We start from the raw sequence: 22,756 nt of genomic DNA on the forward strand, positions 1-22,756 counted from the left end.
TGAAATTTTATGAAACTTAGATATAATGCTTATTACCAAAAAGCAGATCATTTACAAATTTGGGTAGCTTAATTTGCAAGCTGGGGCATCATCTGTGTCCCATAGACACATTCCCTATTTATTTATTTTTTTCTATTTAAACTGAAACTGATATTTATTAAGTATAAAGGTATCGGTATAACTATAGAACTACATGGTTTCAAAATATAAAATATATTTGAACAATGCTAAAAAAAACTTTAAAAACTTTGAGAATGCAAGTAGTTCTATCTCGGTATGAGTTGATTTCCAACACAATTATGTTTTGAGAAAATGTGTAGTTTTTATATATTTAAACTGAAACTCCTATACTAGGCTTTTTATAGAAAGTGAATGTAGACGTGGTAAGTGTTTCACTAATCTAACATACATTATTGTTTAGGGACCAGCTGATGCACTCCTAGGGTTGCGAGATTTTTTCGATGTGTTGGTGTCCTTTGATGTTTTTCTGCATTTCGGTCAGTTAGTTGTCTCTTTAGCGCATTCCATGTTTCTATTTTCAATTTTATTGCAGGATCAATGCATTTTGACCACAAATGAAACACAATTTGCAAAATGGTATAAGTGTCCATATTGATGTCTAGTGTTACAAATTAAATTATTCATTGGTTCCCATTTTTTAAATATTTGTCAAAAGATAAAACAAGTTTGATTCACACATTTAAATGACATATGTATTTTGATGGAAGATATCCTGGATTAATCAATTGTCTGAAAGTCTACAGACATTTATATTCCATGATTATGAAATATCAACTATTCATGTTTAGTTCTCACATCATGTTGTAACTGCATCACTTTCTTTTTTTATTGGGGAACATATTTCAACCGGAAATCTGAACCTCACCAATGAAGCTTGAATTCCTGCTAAATTAAACCAATAGTTCCAAATGGTAAAGTTGAAAGAAATTTTTACGGACACCATCACAAGTTGGTTGACCGTTATGAAATATTCGTTTCACAGATGATAACAGATATGTTCCTTATGTCATATCTATAATCCCTACCCTTTTTAACGAATTTAACCTACCGAATTAAACTTGGTACCACTTTTGTACTAAAATGAGCAACACGGTGGGTGCCACATGTGGAGCCGGATCTGCTTGCCCCTGATTACCACAAGTTTTTGGTGAGGTTATTGTTGCTTATAGTCTTTAGTTTTCTATGTTGTGTTCTTTGTACTGTTTGTCTTTTAGTTTTTTAGCCCTGGCGATGCCAGTTTATGAGTATGAATGTCCCTCTGGTATATTTTGCCCTATTTTAAAATATTATATTTGTCTGTTTGTCTTTTTCTTTATTAGCCATGTTAGCCATGGCGATGTTAGTTTATGAGTTTGAATGTCCCTCTGGTATATTTTGCCCTATTTTATAATATCATATTTGTCTGTTTGTCTTTTTCTTTTTTAGCCATGGCGATGTCAGTTAATGAGTTTGAATGTCCCTCTGGTATATTTTGCAATATTTTATAATATCATATGTGTCTTTTTCTTTTTTAGCCATGGCGATGTCAGTTTATGAGTTTGAATGTCCCTCTGGTATATTTTGCAATAATTTATAATATCATATTTGTCTTTTTCTTTTTTAGCCATGGAGATGTCAGTTTATGAGTTTGAATGTCCCTCTGGTATATTTTGCCCCTATTTTATAATATCATATTTGTCTGTTTGTCTTTCTAGCTCACCTGGCCCAAAGGGCCAAGTGACCTTTTCCCATCACTTTGCGTCCGGCGTCGTCTGGCGTCGTTTACTTTTTAAAAAATCTTCTCCTCTGAAACTACTGGGCTAAATTAAACCAAACTTGGCCACAATCATCATTGGGGTATTTAGTTTTAAAAAATGTGTCCGGTGACCCAGCCAACCAACCAAGATGGTCGCCATGGCTAAAAATAGAACATAGGGGTAAAATGCAGTTTTTGGCTTATAACTCCAAAACCAAACCATTTAGAGCAAATCTAACATGGGGTAAAATTGTCAATCAGTTAAAGATCTATCTGCCCTGAAATTTTCAGATGAATCGGACAACCGGTTGTTGGGTTGCTGAGCCTAAATAAGTAATTTTAAGGAAATTTTGCAGTTTTTGGTTATTATCTTGAATATTATTATAGATAGAGATAAACTGTACACAGCAATAATGTTCAGCAAAGTAAGATTTACAAATAGGTCAACATAACCAAAATTGTCAGTTGACTACTTAAGGAGTTATTGCCCTTTATAGTCAATTTACAAAATATTTTCCTCTGTTACAAATGGGCAAAGTTCATTGTAGATAGAGATAATTGTAAGTAGCAAGAACGTTCAGTAAAGTAAGAACTTCAAACACATCACCATCTGACACCAAAAGACAATTTTGTCATGAATCCATCTGTGTCATTTGTTTAATATGGACAAACACGGAGGTGAGCGACACAGGCTCTTTAAAGCCTCTAGTTTGTTTTTTTATTATCTTGATTCTGAATATAAAAAGAAGACTGCAAACTTTTATTCAAATTGATACCTTGAATTGGTTGAATCAAGGACTTATATAGGTCCCTTGTTGAATATATATAGAAAACTTTTTTTCCCTTGTTGGTTATTATCTTGAATAATATTATAGATAGAGATAAACTGTAATCAGCAATAAAGTTCAGCAAAATAAGATTTACAAATAAGTCTGTACTATCAAAATGGTCAGTTGATCCCTTTAGGAGTTATTGCTCTTTATAGTCAATTTAACCATTTTTTGTAAATCTGAGTAATCCTTTACAAAAATCTTCTCCTCTGAAACTACTGGGCCAAATTAAACCAAACTTGGCCACAATCATTATTGGGGTATCTAGTTTAAAAATTGTGTCCGGTGACCCGGTCAACCAACCAAGATGGCCGCCATGGCTAAAAATAAATAATAGGGGTAAATTGCAGTTTTTGGCTTATAACTAAAAAATTAAAGCATTTAGAGAAAATCTGAAATGGGGGTTCAATTGTTTATCAGGTCAAGATCTATCTGCCCTGAAAATTTGAGATGAATCGAACAACCAATTGTTGGGTTGCTGCCTCTGAATTGGTAATTTTGAGGAAATTTTGCTGTTTTTGGTTATAATCTTGAATAATATTATAGATAGAGATTAACAGTGAACAGCAATAATGTTCAGTAAAGTAAGATTCACAAATAAGTCAACACGACCGATATGGTCAGTTGACCCCTTTAGGAGTTATTGCCCTTTATAATAAATTTTTTACATTTTTCATAAATTTTTGTAGATTTTTAGAAAATATTTTCCACTGTAATAACTGGGGCAAGTTCATTATAGATAGAGATAATTGTAGCAACAATAATGTTCTGTAAAGTAAGATCTATAAACACATCACCATCATCATTGTTATGCATTTATCTGTGTCCATTGTTTAATATGCACATAGAACAGGGTGAGCAACACAGGCTCTTGAGAGCCTCTAGTTCTTTTTTAGCCATGGCGATGTCAGTTTATGAGTTTGAATGTCCCTCTGGTATATTTTGCAATATTTGATAATATCATATTTGTCTTTTTCTTTTTTAGCCATGGCGATATCAGTTTATGAGTTTGAATGTCCCTCTGGTATATTTTGCAATATTTGATAATATCCTATTTGTCTGTTTCTTTTTTAGCCATGGCTATGTCAGTTTATGAGTATGAATGTCCCTCTGGTATATTTCGCCCTTATTTTATAATATCATATTTGTCTGATGTATTTTTTCTGTTTTAGTCATGGCAATGTCAGTTTATGAGTATGGATGTCCCTCTGGTAAATTTCGACCCTATTTTATAATATCATATTTGTCTGTTTGTCTTTTTCTTTTTTAGCCATGAGGATGTCAGTTTATGAGTTTGAATGTCCCTCTGGTATATTTTAGTCCTATTTTATAATATCATATTTGTCTGTTTGTCTTTTTTCTTTTTTAGCCATGGCGATGTCAGTTTATGAGTTTGAATGTCCCTCTGTTATATCTCGCCCCTATTTTATAAATATCATATTTCATGTATTTGTCAAGGTAAAATCACATTCTGTGTATTTAACATAAATGTCTTCTTTATATATACGATCACAGCTTGAGAAGTTACCTCAAGATTAATAAATTACCCACCCAGAAGGATCACAGCTTGGGAACTTACCTCAAAACTAATAAATTACCCACCCAGAAGGATCACAGCTTGGGAACTTACCTCAAAACTAATAAATTACCCACCCAGATTGGGAACTTACCTCAAAACTAATAAATTACCCATCCAGAAGGAATGTATTTAATCAAGGTAATCATGGTTATAAACATTCAAAATATTTGTTTACTTCATGTGCTTAGAATAAATAGTAACTAAGGAGTAAACTTTATGTGCTAAAAGCTGGAAAATTAAAATATGAACGACAGTAATTGACTGACAAGATGTCATCATGGATGACTGCCATACATCATTCGTAGTGTTTCTCCTACAGAAAACATGTAGAAACCATGCAAACATTTGAAAACTCGCAGTTTTCCCACAGCACATGCAAGCCTTGTTTCAGATTATTTTCTTACAAAAGGGAAATGATTCAACTTTGATCACCAAATCCCGTTATAACAGACTAGACCCTAAAAAAATGTGTTCTGATATAAAAGACATTTAATTGAAATATGAGGATAAATTGTTTTTTCCAGTGATGATCAAAATGAGTGATACAAATTGTTTTATCATGTAGCTTTTATAGACCGGTATTACCTCATAATTTAAACTATATTTTAAATCTGAAAACATATTCTTTGTTTCATGTTTATAGATGTTGCATTTTGGCCCAAAGAAAATAAAACAAGGAAAACCTTCAAAAAAATGTCTGAAACTGGAATGATACAAAAAGCAGACCTCTACCAGATTTGGGAACAAGAAGAATTCCGTCAGATTTTACCATTTAAAGAGTACATATTTGATATGCTGATACATCTAGATATTGTATCCGAACAACGGAGATATGATACAAAAACAGGGAGTCGTCTACCAATAGAAAACTTCTTTGTACCCTGTATGCTTACACAAAGAAATAATACAGATTACTTGACAAAAGAATGTACACCAGAGAGGACTGTTAGTTTGGCCTTTGTTTTCAAAGGAACCATCATACCTCCAGCCTTACCAAACCGTCTAATATGTGCATGTCTGAGTATGTGGACAATAAAAGAATACCAAGGACGGAAACTTATGTTTTCTGGGTTTGTTGGGTTATCATTTGATAAAGAGCATGATATTGTTGTCTGTGTAGAAGGACATAAGATCTTACTGTACCTAGTCCACAAGCGCTCCAAGGGCCTGATAATACCTGATATAGCCACCAGTGTCCGGGATTGTTTGTTTGTTACTTTAGAAAGAATCTCCGAATTTTATCAGTCCTCCATTGATTGTAAAGCCAGCAGCAAGTTACCTTTCCTCACCGAGTACTCCTGCTCGACATTAAACTGTTTCACTTCAGAAAACAAGTTGGTCTCCGAGACTGAGGAATGTCTTTGTAAACACGGAGAAAACATTAAAAATAACTGGCGTATTTGGAATAAGAAAAAGGTATGTAAATACTTTTATAAGAACATCACTGCGAGAAATTTAGAAATTTTTGCTCATATGTGGTCAAGTTCCCTTATTGGATAAGATAGTTACTTTATTTCCATTATATGTTAGACCTTCAATCTTTCAACATTATGAAAGAAATATGATATGGTATATGATTGTCAACGCAACAACTCCCCACCATAAGCCAAAAAACGTAAAATTCAGAAACCTTTAGCATGTTTAGGTTGCCGTAAGATATTCAACAATGAGTAAAATATATGTTACATATCAAGCTCTTAAAGTCGTTACGTAAAAATGTGTATACATTCAGAGACAAATTTATATATGTACAAACTTGTTGATGTTGGTATGATAGTAACTAAACAGCAATAGACGAATGTATCAGACAGAGGGACAAAGGATGATATTTTTTCTACAGCACCTCTATGTTTAAACGTTTTTTTGTAAGGTAGAAGATCGGATTAATATCTATAATATTAACCTGACTTTGCTTGTAGTAACTGTCAGCAATTGTCAATATTCTATTTGTTTTATTATGTGTGCTTTTCACACATTTTACAAAATAAAATGTGTTTTGTGGACCGACAAGCAAGTAGGTTGTTACGTGGAATTATACAAATACTTGGATTGTAGAGTTATTTTCTATTTTACAGGAACACAAGCAGTGTGATGCTAATTGTCCAGGTAAATGTATCATTAATCTCTCTGCACTTCCATATTATTGACAAGAGTTAACATTTAACTTATGCAAATATCCAATTTAATTCCAATCTCATGACATAAACTATGCTACTGATATGCTTTACTTTTTTGCTGTTGACAATATTTCACATAATTCAGATTGAAACTTCTTTGGAAAAGTAATGGATTTTAACCATCTGTGTTTATACAAACATACGTATTTGATTTTAACGAACATAATCTATGTATTACTGGTAAATTATTAAGCCAGGGATTTCGTTCGTTACCATAAATTACTTTAAACCTTTACTAAATTTGTCCATAAATATAAAGACTTGGTTTTGAAGTTTGGTAGTACCTGAAGAAAACTTATTTGAAACGGGATTAAGCACATCCTTATTTTTACGGAAATTTTGTCAACCGAAATTTAGAGTTCTAGTAAATCTTATTGATCCTTCAAATAAACTTATTCTAAAAGGTTTACAATTCAACACTGTAATAAGATAATTGAATATTGTTTGTATTGGTATTAATATTGATTTTGTTATCAGTAAATTAGAAGCAAACTAAATATTACTGGTATGCTATATACATAAACACATTCATGGATCTACAATATATCGATACATGTACTTGTCATTGCACAAGGTTTTGTTTTTCCCTGACTGTTTAGGACGTCTTTATGCTAAATCCATTGGATGTTGGATGTGTACGGATTGATAATATAGTCTTAGATGCATGATTTTTTATTAGTTGTATTTTTATCCATCTGATGAGTGAAGCCTTTTTCAACTGATTTTTTTAGTTCGTTCTTATGTTGTACTGTAATTCAGTGGTTGTCGTTTGTTTATGCGTTACATATTTGTTTATCGTTCATTTTTGGTAAATAAATTATGCCGATAGTTTTCTTGTTTGGATTGTTTGACATTGTCATTTTATAGCTGACTATGCAGTATGGGATTTGCTCATTGTTGAACGCCATACAGTGACCAGCAGTTGTTAATTTTTGTGTCATTTGGTCTTTTGTGGATAGTTGTCTCATTGGCAATCTTACCAGTTTTGTGTTTCTCTTGTGTCGTAGTTCTTCTCTTTTTTTGTGTGTTTTCCTCAGTGTTGGTTTGTAACCCGGATTTGTTTTTTTCTCAAATCGATATATACATGTGTTTTTATTTTCATTTTAGGTTTGAGTGAAGATGCTTTATCTCAGATCCCAAGTAACACAGAGTTGCTTCGTCTGTCTGTTAATTGTGAGACACGCATGCTACACGATTTGGCTCTCCATCTTGGAATGGAAGAAATGGTATGGAGTGATATGGTAGAAAATTACCCAACAAATACACAGATGGTAAAGTTTTTGACACTGATGCATTTGAAAGAGAATGAAATAACATTCACAGAATTGGACAATGGATTGAGAGAAATGGAAATTACAGCACATACATTATGTGTGGTAAGTTATTACTGCAATGTACTTGTGCTATTTTTTTTTTTTATATATATTTGGTATATGGTATGGTTTTAAGGTGTGCATGTCTGTCTTGTAATGTTCATCTGCAATTGACCAAAAATTGCATTTGAAAGTACAAAGACCTAATAGAGACATATGCAATGTCATATTAAATTATAGATTCTAGTTTTTATGTTGTGTTTGTTTCTTTCAATTTTCTTCAGTTTCCCTTTATTTGTCTTCAAGATATCATGTTTCTTTTGATTTGATTAACTTTGAATGACTCTCTATATGAACATACTACCATCAGGTTGTCATTAATTTCGTGAAAGTGAAACATAGCAATCCTTTATTCTGGTTTAAGCATCGGCCGCAACATCAACATTTAGGTCCAGTCTGAGGTTAGAGTTTAATTAAATTAACTTGTTCAATCCTTTCTGGAATATTATGAAATGTGGATAGATCCTTGTTAATGACTAAAACACAGTATCCAGTTCTTGTTAATATCTGGTTATATGACCGTAGGCAGTTTGAGGAGGTCACCTCGATGGTTAATTAAATGGCATCTAGACTAGAATACATACAAAGAAGTGATAAATATTATCGACTACATGCATCGTGAATTGTTTATTTAGGACTTTTTTTATAATTTAAATATACATGTTAATAGTTTTAAATTATATGTTATAATTTGAGTCAAATTGTTAAGCATGCATTTGACAGCTAATTCTCCTTTAATGATAAATAAACTTTTAACAGTTAACAAGTAGATAAGAGTCTAAGGTTAAAGTTTGTTTCACATTAAATACCCTGTCAAACCTTCCTAGAATTTTATGAAACATTGGCAGAAGCTTTTTAATGATTACCGGTAAGAGATAATGTCTGATGCAACGTTTTGAAAATATATTTTCATTTTCAGTATCCTTTTGAAAGATGGACTTACTTTTTAGTTAACATTTTGGGATTATTTTTTTTTACATGTTAGTTTGTAAGCCTTCATAAAACTTGGACAGAAGTTGATCTTCTTGACCGAGAAGTAGCATTTAAAGAGAGAAAATCGAAAAATTCTGTATTTTACTGATAAATGGACTGAGTTTTTATTAGGTCAACATTACACTTTAACACGCAGCAGCAATTGGAACCGAGACAAAGGGTTCCGTGGAACCCCTTAAGAATATTTAAAATATTTTTTACGTTAGGCATTTCTGGTCCAGGAGGACCGTGGGGTTTGATTTGGATACAAAAGTTTTTTGTAATTATATTTCCTTTGTTTTCACTTACGAGAAATTGTTGATATTGTTTACTATATTAAGTATGTGATATATATATAACTTAACACTTTTTTGTTGATGTTATAGTGAAACTCAAAATTCAGTATCTACAATTTTTTTGTTTTGGCGCTTTGATACATAAGTTGGTCTTTTTGTAGGAATTGTTTAGTAATTTGACCTGTTATATCTGTCTGGGTTACTCACCCAATGGTGTCCCTTTAAACAAACAACTGTCATACAAGTGTGAGGTTTAACTGGCTATAAACCAGATTGAACACGCTTTCTTTTCTGAAAATGCCTGTACCAACTAATGAATATGGCCGCTGTTTTTCACCTTTTCAGTTGATTGATATCGTATAAATTGGTCAAGTTTTGATAAGCGTCCTGTTTTTCACCTTTTCAGTTGATTGATATCGTATACATTGGTCAAGTTTTGATAAGCGTCCTGTTTTTCATCTTTTCAGTTGATTGATATCGTATAAATTGGTCAAGTTTTGATAAGCGTCCTGTTTTTCACCTTTTCAGTTGATTGATATAGTATAAATTGGTCAAGTTTTGATAAGCGTCCTGTTTTTTCACTTTTTCAGTTGATTGATATCGTATAAATTGGTCAAGTTTTGATAAACGTCCTGTTTTTCACCTTTTCAGTTGATTGATATAGTATAAATTGGTCAAGTTTTGATAAGCGTCCTGTTTTTTCACTTTTTCAGTTGATTGATATCGTATAAATTGGTCAAGTTTTGATAAACGTCCTGTTTTTCACCTTTTCAGTTGATTGATATAGTATAAATTGGTCAAGTTTTGATAAGCGTCCTGTTTTTTCACTTTTTCAGTTGATTGATATCGTATAAATTGGTCAAGTTTTGATAAACGTCCTGTTTTTTCACCTTTTCAGTTGATTGATATTGATAAGAATTGGTCAAGTTTTGATAAGCGTCCTATTTTTGAATTTGTCTTTGAGTTTGGTACTTTTGCTAAACTTTTTACCTTAATTTTTGCTAAGGTTAAGTTTATATGATATTAATCTTTGAACAAACCGTCATAAGCAATGAGTAATTTGAACATGTCTTTATGATTTTGTCTGGACCCTTTACTTCTGTAATAACTGTACGAACTTGTTTCCACATAACATGGATCAATGGTAGATGTAACTTATCACCCTGAAATAAATAAATGTTTAATATTATCGTATTTACAGGTACGTCAGAGAAAACAAGTGAAATCTAGTAAGTACTTTGATATCTAAAGTTTTTTACATGGTATATTCAAAAGTGTTATGTTTTTATACGACCGCAAATTTTGAAAAAAATTTCGTCGTATATTGCTATCACGTTGTCGTCGTCGTCGTCGTCGTCGTCGTCGTCGTCGTCGTCGTCCGAATACTTTTAGTTTTCGCACTCTAACTTTAGTAAAAGTGAATAGAAATCTATGAAATTTTAATACAAGGTTTATGACCACAAAAGGAAGGTTGGTATTGATTTTGGGAGTTTTGGTCCCAATATTTTAGGAATTAGGGGCCAAAAAGGGACCAAATAAGCATTTTCTTGGTTTTCGCACTATAACTTTAGTTTAAGTTAATAGAAATCTATGAAATTTTGACACAAGGTTTATGACCACAAAAGAAAGGTTGGGATTAATTTTGGGAGTTTTGGTTTCAACAGTTTAGGAATTAGGGGCCAAAAAAGGGCCCAAATAAGCATTATTCTTGGTTTTCGCACAATAACTTTAGTTTAAGTTAATAGAAATCAATGAAATCTAAACACAATGTTTATGACCACAAAAGGAAGGTTGGTATTGATTTTGGGAGTTTAGGTCCCAACAGTTTAGGAATTAGGGGCCAAAAAGGGACCCAAATAAGCATTTTTCTTGGTTTTTGCACCATAACTTTAGTATAAGTAAATAGAAATCTATGAAATTTAAACACAAGGTTTATGACCATAAAAGGAAGGTTGGTATTGATTTTGGGAGTTTTGGTCCTAACAGTTTAGGAAAAAGGGGCCCAAAGAGTCCAAAATTAAACTTTGTTTGATTTCATCAAGAATTGAATAATTGGGGTTCTTTGATATGCGGAATCTAACTGTGTATGTAGATTCTTAATTTTTGGTCCCATTTTCAAATTGGTCTACATTAAGGTCCAAAGGGTCCAAAATTAGACTTAGTTTGATTTTGAAAAAAAATTAATCGGTTGGGTTCTTTGATATGCTGAATCTAAAAATGTATTTAGATTCTTGATTATTGGCCCAGTTTTCAAGTTGGTCCAAATCGGGGTCCAAAATTAAACATTGTTTGATTTCATTAAAAATTGAATAAATGGGGTTCTTTGATATGCCAAATCTAACTGTGTATGTAGATTCTTCATTTTTGGTCCTGTTTTCAAATTGGTCTACATTAAAGTCCAAAGGGTCCAAAATTAAACTTAGTTTGATTTGAACAAAAATTGAAATCTTGGGGTTCTTTGATATGCTGAATCCAAACATGTACTTAGATTTTTGATTATGGGCCCAGTTTTCAAGTTGGCCCAAATCAGGATCTAAAATATTATATTAAGTATTGTGCAATAGCAAGTCTTTTCAATTGCACAGTATTGCACAATGGCAAGAAATATCTAATTGCACAATATTGTGAAATAGCAATTTTTTTTTTAATTAGAGTTATCTTTCTTTATCCAGAATAGTAAGCAAGGATTATCTAATTGCACAATATTGTGAAATAGCAATTTTTTTTTTAATTGGAGTTATCTTTCTTTGTCCAGAATCAACTCAAATCTTTGTTATATACAATGTATATTCACTTTTTACTACCAACTGATAAATTAAAATAATCTTTACCATTCAGTGATAACAAGCAGTTGTTTTACATCTTAATATTTTATGATGTATTTAAATGAGTAGTTATTGTTGCAAACTCCATTAGAAATTTAATTGAGATTAATTTGGAATAAGGGAAAGGGGGATGTGATTAAAAAAATTGGGTTCAATTTTCTCATTTGAAATGAAATTTCATAAATAAAATGAAAATTTCTTCAAACATTTTTTTGAGAGGATTAATATTCAACAGCATAGTGAATTGCTCTAAGAGAAAACAAAAATTTTAAGTTCATTAGAACACATTCATTCTGTGTCAGAAACCTATGCTGTGTCAACTATTTAATCACAATCCAAATTTAGAGCTGAATCCAGCTTGAATGTTGTGTCCATACTTGCCCCAACCGTTCAGGGTTCAACCTCTGCGGTCGTATAAAGCTACGCCCTGCGGAGCATCTGGTTCATACTGTTCTGATTCTAAAAAAGATCATAAATGTAATGCTTACCTTGGTACAATATCTAAATAAGGGTAGTTAAGGTAAACAAAAGGTCATCTTGATTCCTTTTCATCTAACTGTGCAACTTTTTAGCTCACCTGGCCCAAAGGGCCAAGTTAGCTTTTCTCATCACTTGGCTTCCGTCGTCGTCCTTTGTCTGTCGTCTGTCGTCCATCGTTAACTTTTACAAAAATCTTCTCCTCTGAAACTACTGTGCCAAATTTAACCAAACTTGATCACAATCATTATTATGGTATCTAATGTAAAAAAAATGTGTTCGTTGACCCGGCTAACCAACCAAGATGGCTGCAATGGCTAAAAATAGAACATAGGGGTAAAATGTAGATGTTTGCCTATATCTGTGAAACCAAACCATTTAGAGCAAATTTGATAAAAAAGTAAAATTGTTTACCAGTTCAAGATATATCTGCCCTGAAATTTTAGAATGAAGCGGACAACCCTTGTTGGGTTCCTGCCCCTGAATTGGTAACTTCAAGGAAGTTGTGCTGTTTTGGGTTATTATCTTTATTATCTTGAATAATATTATAGATAGAGATAAACTATAAACAGTAATAATGTTCAGCAAAGTAAGATCTACAAATAAGTCAACCCTTAAGAAGTTATTGTCCTTTATAGTAAACTTTTGTAAATATTTGTAATCTTTTACAAAAATAATCTCCTCTGAAACTACTGAGACAAATTTAACCAAACTTGTTCATAATCATCATAAAGGTATCTAGTATAAAAATGTGTTCGATGACCCTGCCCTTGAACCAAGATGGACGACATGGCTAAAAATAGAACATAGGGTAAAATGGCTCATATCTCTGAAACAAAAGCATTTTCAGCAAATCTGACAGGATTATATTGTTCATTAGGTCAACATATGTCTGCCTTGACATTTTCAGACCAATCAGGCAACCTGTTGATGGGTTGCTGCCCCTAAATTGGTCATTTTAATAAAATTTTGCAGCTTTTGGTTAATATCTTGAATACTATTATAGATAAGGATACACTGTACACAGCAATAATGTACAGCAAAGTAAGACCTACAAAAAACCCTGACATCACCAAAATGGTAAATTGACCCCTTTAGGAGTTATTGCCCTTTATAGTCAATTTTTAACAAATTTCATAAATTTTGTAAATTTTTATAAATTTTTAAAAATATTGTCCACTGATACTACTGGACAAACTTCATTATAGATAGAGATATGTGTAAGCAGAAAGAATGATTAGTAAAGAAAGATCTACAAACACATCACCATCACCAAAACACAATTTTGTCACGAATCCATCTGTGTCCTTTGTTTAATATGCACATAGCCCAAGGTGAGCTACACAGGCTCTTTAGAGGTTCTAGTTTTCACATTTCATAGGATTGAGTAATCATAATGTTTTTATCTTTATCATATAGTTCTGTATCTTTTTTTATTACAAAGCAGTCAGCACATACTTTCGAAAATATAATCACCATCTTGAGAGATAAAATTGTGAATGGAAATTTTATGGGGAATGTGTCAAAGATGTTTATCTTCCATGCGTGATTTGGTTATAAAATTGACTGCCTCCCTGAATGTATTCCAATTATAGTCCAGTCTAACTAAGATTTAACCTCAAACTAACAGAAAATGTTTTAGTTCTAATCTATAGCATTATGCCCTTTATATACACAGAAAAAAGTCCCATAAAATATAACTTTAGGAAAACTCAAATCAGCATTTTTCTTTGGAAATTAACATTGGAAGGGGAGATAACTCTTGCAAAAATCAGTCTTTTTTTGGTCAGTTTTTGATTGTTTTTTCTTTAAATTTATGTAAAGTATGATACTTTGATGGGGTTATAAGTTTGTATTTGACTAAATGATATAATCTTCTGCTCATGAAATGTACAAAACCGAAGTGTTATGGGTAGATTTATTTTTGTTGTGCATTTCTCATTAAAAAAATTGCAAATTTGAAGCTTTGTGACCATTTTGAAAAAATGATGTGAAAATTTGGTATTGTTAATATCTGTATATTATATTTTTTCAGCAACTTACTTATGTAAAGAAACTTTAAACCACAAAAAGAAGAAGACATGCTTAATTATTTTGATTAAATTTGAGATTCTTTACCTTGACATGTTGAAAAATTCAATAAAGGTCAACTAATGAATTTCGAAATCTAGATCATAGCTTGATAAAAGTTATGACAACACCTTTAGAATTGTTTGTTATACTCTAAAGACCGCTAAAAAATCAAGAATCAACTGATTCTGATGAATAGAAACGGTAAAGTTGTAATTTTGTATCAATTTTTAAAGATATTTCTGCCTTTTTTGCAATAGTTATCTCCCTTTTCAATGCAAATCTCCATAGGAATTTTAAACGGTGATTTTTTTAAGTCTTCCTCAAGTTAGATTTTATGGGACTTTTTTCTGTGTATATTTGGGTTATAATACTAAAGATAAAATTTAAAAATCTTCTGTTGCAATTACTTTCGGGTTTGGGTCAAATATATGCTAGATTGACTGGACTATTAATAAAAAACATTAAAAGTTTCTCTGTGTCCGTCGTCTACTTTTATAAAAATAGTCACCTCTTCAGAAACTATTGAACCAATTTCAACAAAACCTAGAGTGAATATTTCTTTGAGTATGCAGCATACATGTTGTTCTGACATGGCTGCTATGGCTAACCATTGAACATACGGTTACAATGCATTGTTTTGTCTTAAAAGCCTGAATAAGACAAAACTATAACATAGGCAAAACGTTTTTACCAATTTTCCAAAACATTGGAGATTAGTCTTTTGTAACACAATCATGACAATGTTATAAACTTAGCAATTGTGAATTTAATGATCATACTACATTGCGTTTTGTTTACTGTTATGTGTTTTTGTCATTTTTGTCACACTTGTGACAAAAGTTGCAGAATGTGAGACAATTTGGTGGCGTTTTAACTATTTTGTAAAGCTTGATATACCAGAAAGTAGAAGACGTGGATGCTTTATTTATACATTGTGTGTATAGATTCTTTACGTTACGAAGTTTATGTTTTGTATACATCCGTCGTCATTGACCTCATTTTCATGGTTCAACTGATGTTTAAAAAACAAAACTTGCAGTTTTGAGTAATGGGAATTTCTCTCTTATGCTTAGTTATACAACATATAGCTGGTTCATTTGAATGTCTTTTTGTCAATCAGCCAGGAATCACCTGACCTTAACCTGTATTCATGGATCAATGATCAGGGTTATGTTTACTTGGTCAAGTTCGTATCTCAATACTATACATGCAACAAGACAACTTTATTTGGTGCATGTAATGAATGTATCGTATACATGTCTGACTAAACTTATCCTCATTTTCATGGTTCATTTAATTTGTAGATGTTATTCTTCATGATTAGACATATTTTCGATACGTCAATCATATTCATTGTATGAATAACCTCAATTTGACGCTTCTGTAATCAAGGATGAGTTTTCCTGGTGAAGTCAATTGCACAGATCCTACATATGCCAACTATATTTGATATATCAAATGATTGTAAGGTATACATTTTTTTCATAGTACATTGGTCAATGTGTTGTTTGGTAGTTTGCCGGGAAATAATGGAGCAGTTGCATTTGGTTTATGGCATGATTGTAAGGTGAGGTTGTCCGACTGGTAGGTTTCCACTGACCCTAATCCCATTTTTAGGATTTATTGTTCAATGTTCAATTTGAGTGGTTTGCTTTGTTTCCGTAATACTAGTACTCTGAAATGTATACATTGTATGTGTAAATTTAATTTTTGATTTTAAACAGCCAGTGAATGAAATGACACTAATAATAATCGATCTGTAATGCTCTCTTAAATGCCGGTGATGATCCTTTAAGAATTATCTAGTAGACGATTTAAATAATTGGGATGAGACAATAATTAGAAGTTGGCAGTCCATTATGTGGGAAAATATGCCCTTGAATAATTATAAAATTACAATGAAGTAATGGGGGAAATATTTAGGCCCAATTTTCAGTTTCAGCTATTGTCTCCTTTCCAGAGAGCATGAATTGAATGCAGAAACTGTATACATTAACATATTTAATTGTTAGTGCCAGCTGGAAAATAAATGCAAATGTTTACCCTTGTGTCTCACAAGCATAACACGCATTTGACTGTCCAGGATAAACAATATTCCATTGTTTAAAAAAGCATTCAAGGTAACACTGCAATATGAGTCTTTGATAAGTTTTGAATAATTCTCTGTAGATATATTTGTTTTCTTATTCCAGGTATTCCTGACGATATTCTAGACTGTATTCCATCAGACGAAATTTTAGATAGATTAGCACCGTTGATTGGCAAGATAGTTTTTCAACTAGGAATAGAACTTGGACTCTCTGTAGAAGAGATAGAGAGTATCAAAGAGAAATGTGATCGTGATTTGACAGCACAGAATAAGGAAGTCTTGTTTGCATGGAGGAAAGACAGAACAGTGAAACCTACAATACGGGTTCTTGAGCAAGCTTTTGTAGATATTGGTAAAGGGGCAAGGTGTTTAAAGGAAGTTGTAAAAGATGTTGATCCAAATACACTTCAGGCTGTAGAAACATTTATAGGTAATACTACTATGAAAAAAGTCTGAGTAAATAAATAAGACACTTTAGGTAAAATTTTGCTCATCTTATTAAATGAAAAACAAGGGAGTGAAATGGATTTAATAAACTTCTACAAATACTTCAAACAGTAGATTCCATTCATTCAAAAGTTTTGATCAAACTTAGTGTTGAAAAAAACCTCTCCATTATATATCACATTAAGTAACAGTAGTTCTGGATTACTATAGCAATTTATATAGAAAAGTCTTTGGTTTATATCATGAGGGTGGATCATTTCCAGAAACCTAATTGTGAACTAACAAAAATCGTAAATCCAATGAAAAGCATATGAATAATAATGTAAAAAAGAAAACTACACAAAGACAATACAACAAAACATTACACAGGAAAGATTATTAAGTAACACAAAATCCGTGGTTGTTTTTGAGTGCTCCTGCAGTATCCTTGAATTCCCTTTATTGATATTTTTAGGACATTATTTTTTCATGTCCCCGGTACAAAATGTTGAAGGGCATATTAATTTACCCATGTCCGTCTATCCGTCCGTCCGTCCAACCGTCCATCTGTCCGCCCATCCGTCCGTCCTGATTAGGATATATTGTTTGTCCGGCTGTCTTTTCCTACAGTTTTGGAGGTACAACTTTAATATTTTGTGGGATGTTCACACACATAATGAAGGTGTGTAAGGCCACAGGATTTTGATTTTTTTGTAATATTCTGAAAATGGCAGGTAGTTGGACTTAATAATGTTTTTTGTACTAGCTGCATAGAGAAATCATGGTTTGTCAGGCTATCTCCTCCTACAGTTTTGGAGGTACATCTTAAATATTTTGTAGAATGTTCATACACATAATGGAGATGTGCATGGCATTTTTATTTCTTTTAAATACATAGTTTTTATACGTTCGTTTACAGGACGTATTATGGTATACCATTATTCCTCTGTCCGTCTGTCCATCCATCCGTCGTCAACATGTCGGAAAATAACTCAAAAACGTTTTAACAAAATAATCTGCACATTTACAGATAGAATCAGAGAACATGCAAGCAAAATCATACAGGACATTCAAATCAGTCAGATTTTAGACTATATGATGACACATCTGGTGATATCAGCAGATGACAGACGCCGTATTGAACAAAATGCGGGACAAGATGATCAAAACAAAGCATTGCTTGATATTGTGGTTAAAAGGAGAGAACCTATATATAGTGTGTTTGTTGATGGATTACGTAACTGTGGATACAAGGAGCTAGCAAATGATTTGAAATATAATTCTGAGGAAATGAGCCCACTTACAACATCAGAACCTGCTGAAAATAAAGGTATAGTTAGTTTGTGTTGTGTACACTTGCTCAGTTGCATTTTTACTGTTTCTTTATTACATTGGCGCATTTGTATTTCAAATAACACCGCTGACAAATTATTATGCAAAGCAGCTTACTTTTAACCAATCATCCTCATTTAAGCCCCATCACACTAGACCAAGACCATGGAGATTGCATTACAATCTTTAAAAAAATAAGATCTCGGTGAGATCGTGGTATGGTCAGCTTGAATATTCAATATTTCATAGCGTGCATACACTACAAAAGTCCAAAAGTCTGAAAAGACCAGTTTTTGTCTCGATTTGCATGAACTTTTACTCGACATTCTCTTTTTGTATGAAATTTTTGTAAAAATTCTCGACAAAGTCTTAATTCGTCTGAAATATGTATTAATATTCTCGACCTTGTTCTCGACTATCTTTATTGTTTCTCGATTTTTCTCGACATATGTCTTGACAGTATTAACATTGTCTGAATATTCTCGACACTTTCTCGACAGTCTAAAATGTGTCTTGATTTGTCTTGACCTATTCTCGACTGTCTTGAATTTGTCTCGATAAGTCTTGACATATTCTTGACATTCTTAATGATGTCTGAATATGTCTCGACACATTCTTGACATTCTTAATGATGTCTTAATATGTCTCGACACATTCTCGACAGTATAAATTTCATTTGAATTGTGTATCGACGCAGTCTTACAGTCATAAACACTTTCTTGAGCTGATTTGTTTTCATTTCCATTATGGCTTAACTAGACTAAAAGAATTAGAATACAATATCACAATGCAAATTATAAAAACAACATATTGGTCAATAATTGTTTATTAGCCATATAAACATTGAATATTATGCATGTAAAATGAAATATGTCTACAGTATGAGTGATTTCAATTATTAAGCACTTATTTATCATATGTATAAATTAACATTTGTAACCCACATTTAAATAGGTTTATATTTAACCATACTCACATTTGTATTTGTAACATTTTCATACCAATATTTGTTCTTATCAAAATATTCACATATAAACATTTTAATACAAAATATTTAATTGCCAAAATTTTGTTTCAGTAATAATAAGTGTAACTTGAAAAAGAACAGTAAATTCTAGAAAAAGAAATAAAGCAGAATAAATATCCTGTACAATGGTCATGATGGTTGTAATTTGAAATTTGGAACTTTTTTTTTTCAATTACAGAAAAAAGTAGGATGTGAAATGTGTGGTTTGGTTTCCACATTTTGGCACTACGTTTCTGAACTTTTATAGAAGTCGTTATCCTCATTGCTTTTTGAATAAATCAAACATATGCAAATTTATATAAAAGATATAACAAAATACTGAATTAATCAAATATGGGTCCACTTTCTACATGATAACTTTTTACTCACAATGTTAAGGTAGATCATATGTAAGTTTCCTGAGATACATTTTTGTATACTTTGCTAAAATGAAGATTTTTATATGCTCTTTTAAAAAAATAAAATAAAAGGAATGGGCCTCTGTGCTATTTTTAAAACTATGAGTCATTGAAAAATTGTAGGATCGTGCAAAAACACATTTTTGTGCAAAAAAAAATAATCTATGAGATAGAACTTTCATTGAAATAAATTGTGAGAAGATATGTTTTATAATATGTATATAAAAAAAGGGGTCACTGAACTGTTTTCTTGATACAAGTAAAAAATCCCAATCAGACCAGTAATCTTTTTTACTAATAGAGTTATCTCCCCTTAAAAGGCTCATTTGAAAAAATGTCTCTAAAACACAAAATGTATGGTATTTGTTTAAATATTTTGGATAATGAAATAATTATATACCGATTGAAGGAACTCATTAATTACAAATTAATAAGAAATACTATAATAATATTAAGTCTTAAGTCGGAACCATTAACATTCAGCAATGAATCCGGTTCCTTACCTGGAAGAAGAAGAAGAAGAAGTCTAATATATCATTATTCCCATTTTTTACAGGTTAAATACAGGTAAATGCGTAAAGGTGGCAACTATTTATTTTGGAAAAGTTAAATGCAAGAAAATGTTGGAAACGTAATACACCCTTTGAAAGGAATATCTCATAGAAAATAGCAAAGTTGACTTCCATTTAAAAAATCTCTTTTTGTCCACTTTTTTTTTCTTTTGAACAACTTGTTCCATATACAGCAAGAAAGTACATAACAATGTACCTTTCCAAGTATATAAACTATTTATCTACTTCATACAAAATACATACATGTATAAATGCATATCTAAACATTTAAAAACCATATTTTATTGTCTTCTGAAGCAAATACAACTGGATTGCTTATTTTATCAAAACTAAATATATGTGTGTCAATCTTTCTGTCATCGGTGACCAAGAATAGTCCAGACTGTTCCGGAATGGGAAACATCTCCAATTTTACCCACATGGTAGCTTTATCTAGATGGTTGTGTTTGAAAATCTTAGAAATTGTGCCAAAGCGATGGTTTGTCCTATGTGAAACACAAACACAATAGTCATGTGAGCGTGATGCTGTCGTCTGATGCTCTGTTGTTGAGAAGAAAAATTGTCTTTTTAACTCGGCATCCTGTCTCTGGCTGAACTTAAGATATGTGACCACTGGGTCTATGTCAAATAACTCATAATTTTGGTCATATATATTATTGTAATTGTCTCTTAGAATTGATAGATCCTCACTTTGTAATATGAATCTTTTCGTAGATGCTGTAGATATATCTTGATGGTGAATGGAATTTACTTTTTCTGCCAAGCGGCACAGACTTGTTTGTCTGCTGTAATTTATAATTTCACCACTCAAAATATTGTGAGAGCTCCAATCGTATATCTGAAATATGAATTAAGGAAATTAATTTATGCATACTAGAGTAAGTGAATGAGATGTGATAAATTGTATCTTAACAAGGCTGTATTCCTTAACTCTTGAAAGCCAAATCAGCAAATTGTAAATAAATAATGTTAAATGCTGAAAACCATCACATATAGCTTGCTCATGTGAACCCTCATATGCAGTATCTCAAGAAAAATGCTACAACCATATAAATCATGTCTGTCTTGTGTTAGAATAAATACATACGTGTTGACTTTTAAACCTGAAGCATTTGTTTACAACTGTCTTAAATAAGGTACCTGGTGTTCAGTTGTTGTCGTTTGTTGATGTGGTTCATTTTTCTTTTCATTTCTCGTTTTTTATAAAAATTAGACGGTTGTTTTCCTATTTTAATGGTTTTACACTAGTCATTTTTTGGGGCCCTTAATTAGTAGAAGTTGTTTGGTATGAGCTAAGGTTTTTTGTGGAAAATCGTTCTTTGGTCTTTAATGGTTTATTTTTAGTGATAATTATGAAAATGAAACACAAAGAATAACTTGCTAATATGCACCTTGATTCAAATTTCACCAAGCATTTTGACAGTATTGCAAGGCAAAACATAGATCCCTACTTATAAAATTTCATTACACTGCAACAAAATGCTTTGACTATCACTTGTCAAGGTGTAAAGTACAAACAAATATCAAGTCAATATATTAAAGAAGATAAAAAAAAGGGGGAAAGTAATGATTTGAGTGAATTTTCAAAGTCCAAGGACCATAACTCTGATGCCAAATTTGATGCAACTCAAAGCGCCTTCATTTTATAACCTATCATCTATATGTAAGATGTTGTGGTCTGCTCGTTGTGGCTCATTATTGAAGGTCATACGGTGACCTATAGTTTTTAATGTTTTCGTCTCCGGTGGACAGTTGTCTCATTGGCAAGTATACCACATCTTCTTTTTTATGTTATCAACTTACCCGGTAGGTCTGCATCACTGTTGATTCTTCATGTCCGTGTTGTAAAATTTGTCTGGTCACCCAACTGTTTGCTCGTTCCAAAGGATAAAGCCATCTATCATACAATGGTCCATAGTCTTCATAACCCTCTGGGATATGATGTAGCAGGTGTGTTGTGATATTCTACAAATAAAAATATTTTAAACAAATGAAAAATTATAAATTCATACAGTATTATATAGTACTACATCTGAAAAAAAAATTATATAAACCTTAATTCTGACTTCAGTACTGATACTGGTTTAGTGTCTGTCTGTTATGATGTTACTGATGAAACTTAACACATCAGCTATACACAACTCCAGGATGTGTGTGAAGGAAATTATTGCAAGGGAAATAATTGAATGTGCTTATTTTAATTGATATTGCAACAAGCATTATTGTTTAATTATTAACATCAAAGTCAAGTGTATCCCAAACTCTAACTGAACGACAAAATGACAGATAAAAAATCATTCGGACAGACAGAAATTTTGAAATATTTTGTTTAAATATGTACAAAAACCCAGATTTCTCTTTCAGTCAGACAAACCCTAAAACAGTTTGGCACAGACTGAAAGTCCATTAATTGGTCACTGAGAGAGTTGGCTTTTTGAAATTATGTGACATCTTCTTAAATTGCATTTTTATATCATTCGGCAATTTATCTGCCCTTTAATCATTTTTTTTTAAATTATGCTTTTTATAAGGGTGCTATAAACATTTTGATATA

The sequence above is a fragment of the Mytilus trossulus genome, chromosome 5, assembly GCF_036588685.1.
Source record: "Mytilus trossulus isolate FHL-02 chromosome 5, PNRI_Mtr1.1.1.hap1, whole genome shotgun sequence".
In the NCBI taxonomy this organism is placed as follows: Eukaryota; Metazoa; Mollusca; class Bivalvia; order Mytilida; family Mytilidae; genus Mytilus; species Mytilus trossulus.